Source organism: Phodopus roborovskii, unplaced genomic scaffold (genome assembly GCF_943737965.1).
Source record: "Phodopus roborovskii unplaced genomic scaffold, PHOROB, whole genome shotgun sequence".
In the NCBI taxonomy this organism is placed as follows: domain Eukaryota; kingdom Metazoa; phylum Chordata; class Mammalia; order Rodentia; family Cricetidae; genus Phodopus; species Phodopus roborovskii.
The window spans coordinates 3,742,948-3,752,443 of NW_026126541.1; positions in this window are offsets into that span (position 1 = coordinate 3,742,948).

A 9,496-nucleotide genomic window follows, 5' to 3' on the forward strand; every position below is an offset into this window, starting at 1 on the left:
CCGGCCGCTGTGCCCGCCGCGGCCTGCAGGGGGCGCCCAGGCCTCCGCCGCCTGCGGCGCTGGCGCTGGCGCTGGACGTGGGGCGGGGCGCGCAGCCGCCGCCCGCCGCGGCGGGCGGAGAGGGCGGGGCCGGCGGTGCACCCGGAGCACCGGGAGCTGGAAGCTGCTGGCGCAGTGTGCGGCGTTTGCAGGCACGCGTTGGCATGGCGCTTACGGGGCAAGTTTGCAAGGCCGCTAGGGAAATGGCAGCATCCCCATGGCCGGAGCGAGCGGTTGGCCCACGTGCTAGGAGGAAGGGGCAGGTGAAAAGGCTCCGCTGCGCTGCAAAATAGCTTAGTCTTGGCAAAACAGGAAGTGCCCGGTGGACACGTGGGACGAGGGGTGGGTTCGGTTAAATAAGTCAGGAGAGTGACTTAGGAGTTTTCAGTGCGTTCCTGGAAAGGAAAGGGATCTTCTGTTGTGCCTACGGGTTTCCTCAACCTGCAAAGAATGTGTGTCTCCCGACTGCAAAAGCAAAAGGTTTTTATTGCTAAGAACCAAACCAGCCCTGGACCTCACTCTACGGGGAAGAGTATAAGGCGCCTGCTTACAATTGCGAACCGTTTTTAAAGGGTAAAGGGAGGCTTGAGACTGCTAGTCTCAGTTCACAAGGTTTCCAAGGTTACAGACGTTTCTTAGAGTTTCTTTACAAGGTCCTATGGATAGGCAAGATTAGAGGGTGCTCTCTCTCTCTCTCTCTCTCTCTCTCTCTCTCTCTTATCTCCTGAGAACAGCATGTGGGCTCTGTACTCTGTAGTCAGGGACTTATCTACTGGCAGAAATTCCTGTTCTATTTTCCCTTCTTGCCATAAACCCTAATTTTTAATTTTCCCATCACAATTCAAGATGCCCGAGACTGAGGAGTGGGTCTACAGTGTGATAAGCACTGAGCTGGACGCTTCCGAAAACACTGCGCAACAGTGTCTTAATCCCAGAGGAAACGCTGACCCGCCTGGACAATTTTAAGATGAAAGAGCCCGGAGAACTTTGCTGAAAGCCGATATTAGCATTTCACCCAGAAAACCGATCGGGGAGTTCTGATCTAGAGTGGAGTCTATTTCTCATAACCATTGGTAAAAATACCCATTTATAGTAGAATCCCCTGAACACGACAAATAAGGGGCAGATGAGGTCCCCCTTTAGCCAGGTTAAGAAGCCAGGCCCTGGAGCTGGGTGTCTTTTGGGGTCCAGCTCTGCCACTCTTGGGTGTGGGCTACACGGGTTTTCACAGACTTTCCCCGTTGTCATATTAGTAACAACACAGAGTATGGGAAACCAAGGAATAAGTCAGGTAAGGGGGGACTTGAGTCTTCTTCTGTTTTTTGCTTGTACTTCTGCTGTGCTCAAAGGCCAGTAAATGTGACCTCATTTTCTGTAAACTAAAATGTCGGCAACATCCTCTATTATTTGTTGAATACAAATTCAAGCTCCTTGTTCCTGCTCCAACCCAGAGTACATAATGTTTGTTGTTATTATCAGTATTATTCATACTATTTAGGAGGTTTGGACATTCTATTAACTATAATAGTTTTCCTGGCCTAATTATATGGCATTTTGTATTTTCATATTGCCTTACAACCACAACTTGTGTGGAGACATATGTTTAAACAGGCTCAGAGTTGTATGTGATGGGCACTTGACTTTGCATACTTATTATAAACACAATAAAACATGTTTGGTTCTGGGTTAATACCAATACTCAATGATTGATCTACCTGGTCCCTAATTTCTGAGATGCACAAGTTAGCTAGAACTATAACTAAGCCAGTGGTTGCATTTCCTATTCTTACCCCGGGGATGCTTGGAATGACACTAATGTACAGCCTGCCTAATGTGTGGGTGCAGTTGGACTCACCTCAGTAACTGATTTGAGAAAACTCAGGAAGAAGCCTTTCTTACCCTTGGAAATGCCGTGATTGTCTAAAATTCCTTAACTGGAGCCTTGCGTGTTTATTCCGTTTACTTAAGGCAAACAGTGCATTGTCCTTATGAAGACTGAAGTGGAGCTGGAGTGACGGCTGAGAAAGCTTGCTGGTCTTCCAGGGTACGCGAGTTCAGTTCCTCTTATCTGCTTCAGGTGGCTCACACCCTCTTGCTAGCCCAGTTCCAGGGAATCCAACACCCTCCTCTGCCTCTCATGGGCATGTGCACATGCGTCTACTTGGAAGAAGCACACAAGCCCAGAGAGCCTGGGAAACTAAAGCCCAAGTATAAAGAAGCGAAGAAGAAGAAGAAGAAGAAAAAAAAAAAAAGAAAAGAAAAGAAAAGAAAGAAAGAGGAAAGAAAGATGATGCTAATTTTCAGTGTTTGGTGATTTCTATTTCAGTGGGTGGATGGGAAATTTACTTCACAAACCCTGCTAAACTGAGTAAAAAGAGTTTCTCCTCTACAAACCCAAAAGGACAAGGAAGTCCGTTAGAAGAGATGGTAGCAGAGCTAGGAGAACTGGAAGGGGGATAAAAGGCAGGAATCAAAGCAATGTATTAATTCCAAGAACTGCTCGTGGTTTAGGAATTAGTAAAAGTGTGGTTTGCATGTGAACTGTTCACCTCTGGACACTTTCGTCCCAAGCTGGTTCTGCTGCTTGGGAGAGTTAAAGACCCTCCAGGAGGCGGGGCTTGTGAGTTAGAGACCCTCCAGGAGGCGGGGCTTGTGAGTTAGAGACCCTCCAGGAGGCGGGGCTTGTGAGTTAGAGACCCTCCAGGAGGCGGGGCTTGTGAGTTAGAGACCCTCCAGGAGGCGGGGCTTGTGAGTTAGAGACCCTCCAGGAGGCGGGGCTTGTGAGTTAGAGACCCTCCAGGAGGCGGGGCTTGCTGGAGGAAGTGCACACTGGGCTGGGAGCCTGGATTTTATAGTTGCCCCCCCCCCCCGCCCCCGCTTCTGGTTTCCTGTCTGAGCTCCCCGTGTGCGAGTGAAACAGGATTTCCTGACTGCTAGGCTGGCCTCAAGCTTGGGCTGTCATCCCCCCCCCTCCCATGACGGTCTGTCCTGCCTGGTACCCTTTCCTCCCTAAGTCTCTTTCCGTTGTGGTGTTTGTCACAACCACTGAAAGGCAACAAAAGAGCAGATGGCGCAACCAGGATCCAAAATGGTGGGACCGGTGAAGTTTGTTGAGAACTTGGTAGATGCCTCCCTGCTCTGTGAGGGGCCCCTCCCTGCCCTTCTGCAGTCCTTGGAATAAGATTGCTTAACTCAAGAGAGGGTAGAAACGCCATATTGGGATAATGATGGAGAAAAGAATGAAGTGAAAACGGACGACGAAATGGACACATCCCTAACAGACCTCTTGTCTCCAAGGATCATCAAATCAGCCTGGTCCCCTCTGTCTTCCAGGACAGTGCCATCAGTCTGGGCCTGCCAGATGGAAGAAAGGAGACTCTGGAAAGACCTGCAGATACTGACAGGGAGCCCAGTGCAGACCCCTGAGTTCCTGCCACATGCTCAGAGAGCTCACTCAGTCCTATGTGCCTCTCCTAAATGGATCAGACACCACAGGGTCATCACAAATACGAGGAATGTGTGTAAGATCCATGATAGAGACCAAAAAGGATGTGAACCAGAGGAGGGGCTTGGAAGAGACAGTTTGTATGGAGCAGATGGAAACTAAAACTCAAGGAAAGACAATGTTACCACCACTCTCCAAGAACAAAAGATATTGCATGAAAAGAAGGAATGATCTGTTTCTAAAAGCACCATAGCTCAAAGAAAGAAGGGTTAGAGACTAAGAGTAGAACACAGAAGTTAAAAACAAGAATAAAAAGATGGAAACATTTCCCAAAGTGTTTCCTAAAGACCAGCCTGGGTTACACAAGATCCTCTTTGTCTTAGGTAGGCTCTCTATTGCTGTGGCAAAACACTGACCAAAATCAACTTGGAGAGGAAAGTGTTTATTTTAACGTGTAACTCTCAGGTACACTCCATTGCTGAGGGAAGCCAAGGCAGGGACTCAAGCAGGGCAGGAACCTGGAGGCAGAAGCTGATTCAGAGGACATGGATGGGTGCGGCTCACTGGCTTGCTCCCCATGGCTTGCTCAGCCTGATTTCTTATAGAACCAACCCAGCACACTACAAAAAAAAAAAAAAAAAAAAAAAAAAAAAAAAAAATCAAAGACAATAAGAACAAGAGGCCAGTTCAGAATTATAGGTGAAAAAACTGTTTTTAATTAGAGGGCCCTTCTGGAGGTAACAATAAAGTGGGGAATATTTAGCAAACAACTCAGTTAATATTAATTTCAAAGCATGAGTTTCCAAGTTGAGAGCATCCACTACCTATCAGAACAATGAATGAAAATAGGCTCAGTCCATCAAACACTTGTAAAATTTCAGAAAACTGATTTCAAAGAAAAATTGTATAATACTTCCAATGAGAGGAAACAAAAAACATGTCCTTAAAAAGCATCAAGGGTCACAGTGACATGACAGTTCCCAGCAGCAGCATAAAGCAAGAAAGTACTGGGCAATGCCTTCAGAATTCTGAGACAAAATTACTTCTAGCCTGAGTTGGACTAAGACGAGGTTGTATTGAGTGTAAGAATAAAGGAAGGCATTTCAGATGCAAGGGACGGTGCACACCATTTCTGGGTGTGCTGTCTCGGGAAACTGAGATGTATCCTATCCAAACTCGGAATATACCAAGTGGGGTGGGGTAAGACAAAGAGGTAAGGAAAAGCAAAGGGAATTCTGGGACAGATCAAAGTCAGTCTGATCAGGGATGACAGCTGCTTGGGAAGGACCGAGCAGTCCAGCTAACAACAGTCAGAAGATGTTGGGGGGTATGGGGATGGAGTTGATAAATGGAATATGTGTGTGTTAATTTGATATTGGAGTATTAATGGATTAAAAACAAGACTGCTAAGTATTGGAAGTGTTGGCAGCAAGAGGAGGAGGAAGTTCTTAACACAGAGTGGTTGGTGCATGTGGTGTTGCAGAATATTTATTTACACCGTAGAAATGTGTCTTTGCCAAGGCGCCTTCTGATTGATTTAATAAAGGGCTGAATGGACACTAGCCAGGCAGGGAGAGGTTAGGCAGGACTTTCAGAGGCAGAAAGGACTCTGGGAAGAAGAAAGGCAGGGTTACCAGCCAGATACAAAGGAAGCAGGGTGGGCAATGTGGAGAGGCCAGGAGGCACTGAGGAGGTCAGGCATGGTAACTGAGCCACAAGGAAGAACATAGATTAACAAAAACAGGTTCAGTTATGGGAGCTAGTGGGATAAGCCTAAGCTGCCAAAGTTTTCGTTTTCTTTTTTAAATGCATTTAATTTTTACATTCCAATCCCAGTTCCCCTTCTGTCCTCGCCTCCCACTTCCTAGTCCCCCCCCCCCCACTCCACCTCTCATCTGCTCCTCAGAGAGGGTAAGACCTCCCCTAAAAAGTCTGCTAAGTCTGTCCCATCATCTCGTTAAGGCAGGACGAAGGCACCTCCCTCCACACCTCCATGTCTAGGCTGGGCAAGGTGTCTCTTCACCCCCAAGCCGAGCAAGGTACCTCTCCATATAGAACGGGCTCCACTAAGTCAGTGTGTGCATTAGTGTCAGATCTTGGACCCCCTGCCAGTGGCCTCGTATATCGTCCCAGTCACACCATTGTCATCTGTACTAAGGGAGTCTAGTTTGTCTTACGCAGGTTCCCCATGTGTCAGACCTGAGTCAGTGAGCTCTCACTAGCTCCTGTCAGCTGCTTCTGTGATTTCCCCCACCATGGTCTTGACTCCTTTGCTCATATAGTCAGTCCTCCCTCACTTCGATTGTACTCCAGGAGCTTGGCCCATTGGTTAGTTGTGGATTTCTGCATCTGCTTCCATCTGTTTCTGGAAGAGGGTTCTAGCTTCTCTGGGGTTGGGGATTGTAGGCTGGATATCTTTATGTCTAATATCCACTTATGAGTGATTACATACGATATTTGTCTTTCTAGGTCTAGGTTATCTCATTCAGGATGGTTTTCCTCTAGCTCTATCCGTTTGCCTGCAAATTTCAGGATGTCACTGTTTCCTAGCGGTGAGTAGTACTCCAATGTGTGAATGTAGCACATTCTCTTTATCCATTCTTTTGTTAAAGGGCATCTAGGTTGTTCCCAAGTTCTGGAAACTATTAAGAATAATGTTGCTATGAACATAGTTGAGGAATGTCCTTGTGGTGTGAATGTGCCTCCTTTGGGTATATGCCCAACAGTGGTATTGCAGGGTCTTGAGGTGGGTTGATTCCTAATTTTCTGAGAAATTACCATACTGGTTTCCACAGCAGCTATACAAATTTGTACTCCCACTAGCAATGGGAGTACATCCTTTCCAACATAAGCTGTCATTGGTGTTTTTGATCTTAGCCATTCTGACCAGTGTAAGATGGAATCTCATAGTGGTTTTGATTTGCCTTTCCCTGATGACTAAAGATGTTGAGCATTTCCTTAAGTGTCTTTCCACCATTTGAGATTGTTCTGTTGAGAATTCTGTTTAGATCGCTACCCCATTTTTAATTGGCTTATTTGATAGTTTGGTGTCTAATTTCTTGAGTTCCTTGTATATGTTGGAGATCATCCCTCTGTCACATGTGGGGTTGGTGAAGATCTTTTCCCACTCTGTGGGCTGCCCCTTTTGCCTTGTTGACCGTATCCTTTGCTTTACAGAAGCAACTTAGTTTTAGGAGGTCCTATTTATTAATTGTTGCTATCATTGTCTGTGCTTCTGGTGTTATATTTAGGAAGTGGTCTCCTGTGCCTGTGCATTCAAGGGTATCTCTCAGTTTCTCTTCTGTGGGCATGTATTTATATTGAGCCCAAGCTTTCATAATTAATAATAAACCTCCATGTTGTTTGTGATCTGTCAGCTCAAATAAAAGTCTGACTGCAACACAGTGTACAAACACGGCACTCAGTTCACATGGCACTAATACACATGGTCAGTGCACATAACATTAATGCACATGGTCAGTGCACATGACATTAATACACATGATCAGTGCATGTAACATTAATACATGTTGTCAGTGCATATAACATTAATACACATGGTCAGTGCACATAACATTAATACACTTAGTTCATGTGGTGCTAATACACTGGTTAGTTCACATGACACTAATATACACCATCAGTCTACATGGCACTAGTGCACATACAATTTACAAAACTGTCACAGTGTAAACTGTGAACACTGGTCCAGTTAAGGCAATGACATTGTGTGTCAGGAAGATGAAAGGATGGCTTGGTGGTGGGATGGGTGTGCGTGTGCATGCGTGCGTGTGCATGCGTGTGTGTGCACGAGTGTGCGTGCGCACGAGTGTGTGTACATGTGTGCATGTGCATGCGTGTGTGTGCACGAGTGTGTGTGCATGCGTGCGTGTGCATGCGTGTGTGCATGTGCATGAGTGTGCATTGCACGAGTGTGTGTGTACATGTGTGCATGTGCGTGTGTGAAGACTGAATCATCATCTCAGTGGGGAAACATTAGCAGCTGCAGAAGAAATGCCTTGGTGCTTAAGAACACATACTGCTTTTGCAGAGAATCTACACACGGTTTCATCACCCACGTGACTGCTCACGGTCAGACCTGTAATTCCCACTCCAGAAGATCTGATGCCTTGTGGACTCTGCTGGCACCTGCACATGCATGCACACATACAAGTTAAACAATAAAATGAGGGCTGGGGGGCTTCCAGAGGACCCAGATTTGATTCCCAGCACCCACATGGTACACAAGTGGCTGTAACTCCCCTAAGCCCCCAGGCATATGAAGTCTCCTTTTGGCCTCCCTGGGCATCAGCCCAGCATACGATAAAAATATATACACACAGGTAAAAAGACAGCCATACACCTAAAAGTAAATAATCTTTCAAAAGTACCATATAAGCATGTTTCCCAAAGAAAGTAAGTAAACAATGACAGAATCCTCTCACAGTGTTGGAAGAAGGTGCCTCTGTGAAACAGGAAACTGGGAGTTGGAAGAAGGACAGGCTTTCATAACATCCTGTAAGGAGCTCTGAACGAAACTGTGCTGGTGTAACTCGAAGTTTGTTTGGCAAGGTCAGGAACTAGAGTCACTCTTAATGCTTCTTACAAAAGTTCAGACAACCTCAAGTTAGTAACTTGTCGGATAGGAGGAGCAAAGTGAACTCGGAAACCGAGCTAAGGTCAACCAAAATTTTCAGGTTACAGAAAAACATGAATGAGAAGGAGAAGTCATCTATTACCGAGTTTCAGCTTGGATGAAGTTAGCACAACTGTCATTATTGAGACAGTGAATATAAAGTCATAGACATTGAGGGGCTTGGGAGCCCGGTTGATAAAGCGCCTTCCACAGAAGTGTGAGGACCTGAGTTCAAATCCCAGGAAACAGAAAAAGCCAGGTGCCGGGTCAGCCACTTGCAGTCGAAGGACTGGGGCGGGGAGAGAGGACGGTCCCTGGAGCTCGCTGGCCAAGAGGCCTCGCCCAGGCAGTGAGCCCAAAGCCAATGAGGAACCCTGTCTGTAGAAACAAAGTGGGGACCTCCTGAGGTTGACCTCTGACCTACATGTACACACGCACGCTCTCCTGCACCACACATGAGCAATACATGTGCACAGAAGAAAACGGAAGAAAGAAGAGGAAAGGATTTTAATATGGAGGTTTGACGAGCTGTACAGTTGCTTGTCTGTAGAGATCCCTGGTTTCAGGTAATAAATTCAACCGAAGAAGTTAGAAGAGAGATTGGGGCTTCGAGAAAAGATATGGGAACCATCTCTAGAAGGCAGAAAATATACAAGAATAAAGACAGTTGGGTATGTGGTCTAGCCAAAGGGGGGGGGGAGACAATACAAATGAGATCCCCCATAACTAATAAAGGACTGGAAAGTAATTCTCTTTTTAAAATGAGAAGTCTGAGACAGGGGAATGTATTTTACGGACGTCCAGAAAGAAGAGTCAGATTTCAATCATCTGGTTCATACTGCCCTGGTGACCTTGATCCTGGCATCAGGCTTGGCCCGCTGCCGGTAACTGTACAGTTGAAACAGGTGTAGCTTGTATATAAACTCCCCCCCCCCAAAGCTCATGCATTTACAGTATGGCTCTGCCCTTGCAGCCAGTGACGGGTTCACGGGGCCTCCAACTTCCTCAGTGGGTCAATCCCTTGGCTGGGTTACTTCATGGTGGCACAGGTATGATGTGAGGCCTAGTTGGACAAAGTAGGTCACTGGGGTGTGCCCTGGAAAAATAATACTTTGTCTACACCCTCCCCGGAGTTCTACTCTGCTGGTCTTATATGTGCAGTCTGTCTGTCTGTCTGTCTCTCTCCCTCCCTCCCCTCCCTCCCCCTCCCCCCCCCCCGTTTCCTAGCTGTGGGCTCTATTGCAGCCTCCATCCTGTGATGTTTCATCACAGGACCACAAGGATGCACCATTGACCTTAAACCACAGTCCCTGCAACTGCCAGCCAAGAGAAATCCCCCCCCCCCACCCAGAAACAAAGGGAAACCAGGAGGTGGA